This window comes from Octodon degus, unplaced genomic scaffold (assembly GCF_000260255.1).
Source record: "Octodon degus isolate 3935 unplaced genomic scaffold, OctDeg1.0 scaffold00019, whole genome shotgun sequence".
Taxonomy (NCBI): Eukaryota; Metazoa; Chordata; class Mammalia; order Rodentia; family Octodontidae; genus Octodon; species Octodon degus.
Genome location: NW_004524595.1, coordinates 12,183,221 through 12,184,960, shown reverse-complemented (window position 1 = coordinate 12,184,960; position 1,740 = coordinate 12,183,221). Strand labels below are relative to the sequence as shown.

The 1,740-nt window shown below is 39.7% G+C and overlaps 1 protein-coding gene across 1 annotated transcript in view; it reads right to left on the bottom strand.

Annotated features, from left to right (window-relative positions):
- The window catches only part of Ldah (lipid droplet associated hydrolase), a 67,341-nt gene that overhangs the window by 17,290 nt on the left and 48,311 nt on the right, over window positions 1-1,740 (bottom strand). The gene's annotated exons all lie outside the window — the stretch shown is intronic.

Here is a 1,740-nt window from a genome sequence, read left to right as displayed (position 1 = left end):
TTTATCCTGAGATCCTGTACCTCAGATTGTAGAACCTTTGTCAGTGTCAGCCATGTGGATGAGTCACGGCCATTGCTTGGCCAATGTGCTCTCTGAAAGCTTGAGAGAATGTTTTCTCTCCATGTGACTTTCCTTAGGCACACTGTACATCATCGATCACTTTCCTCTTTGGCCCCATAATCTCCTTGATGGAATATTATTTTCAATCATTCATATTTTTTTGTACCAGGAATCGAACTCAGGACCTTGCGCTTGCGAGGCAGGCGCTTATGCTGCTGAGCTATCTCCTTGGCTCACTCATAATTTTACCATATCTATATGAAACAAAATACACTGTTAACATTTGAGGTGTTATTTTAGCTTTGTCTAAAAAAATTATGTATTTTTATATCTTCTACAGCACAGACTTACAAATGAAATTCCAATATAAAACAGATGAAGGCAGGATTGTTCTGCTTGAATGGATGCTAGAAAGTTCATGGGCCTACTCAGCCTACACAGAACTTTTGGGCTACAGATGAAAAATTACTATCCTGACAGATGAAGAGTAGAACTTTTTCCTTTGTATTTCCCTGCAGCACCACACATGCTCATCTATTGGTTATCAATATACCCTTGAATGTGCCCCTCCACACCACAGCTTTCCCTGGCCTTCTGTCAGACCTTTGGGCACACACCTCTAGATGGCACTGTGCTCATTAGGTAGCAAGCACCTAGCTCCGACTACTAAGTTATTAACTCCTTATTATGAACACAAGCAGCCCAGACATCACTGAGCATACTCTACATTATAAATAATAAGATCAATTTTTAAACAAAAATTAGAGATATTTCCTAAACCTCAGACACTCAACAGATACTTTCTACTGGTTTTACTAATGAAAAAGGTCTAGGGCAATGGCTCTGAAATTATCAGACATACACATTCTCAGCCCGTTCTAAACCTACTGAATCAGCAACTCAGAGGAGGCCATTCAAGTCTCTAGTAAGAATCCCTGATGTAGGGCTTCAAATCTGTTTTTGATTTTCAAAGTTTCTACTCACATTCTATTCAAATGTGTGCTTCTGTCTTTAGTGTGATTTCAGATAGCTACTGTCATAGTTGTATGTTGCTCTGAGTAATTCAATACACAATGGAAACATTCTCATCAAGGTGATAACACGTGCTAGCTATGCAGCATTAAGACGTCTGAGTGTGGCCCAGGAAGGACTGAAACCTCACTGTGCCCCATGCAGCCCTTCCTGACTCCCCAGCTCCCTGTCTTCGACTTTGCTCTTCTCTTGCCAGAGTTGAGGTAACTGGCCAGGAGAGCAGGCAGCTTCTGGAAGCTCAGAATGTTAAAGGAGGCTTTTCTAGAATTCTTTTGTGCTGGGGATCAAAGTCAGGGACTCATACATGCTAGGCAAGAGCTCTACAGCCTGGAAGAATTCTTTTAATACTCCCATCTTCCAAGCATAACATAAAATTCTAAAAGCACATTCTAAATAGTCTTACAAATTTGCTAAAAAAGGAAATACTATGGTATTAAGCCTATAATTTTGGTCATACTTGAAGAAATAATTTTGGACAATGAAGAAGTATCATTAAAAATATTTCAAAGAATAGTACCTGGGTTTGGGGAGATAGCTCAGCTGCTTGAGTGCCTGCCAGGCAAGTACAAGGTCCTGAGTTTGATTCCCAGTCCAAAAAAAAAAAGCACCTGTTACACATTTTATTAATTTTCAGTATGAAAATATATA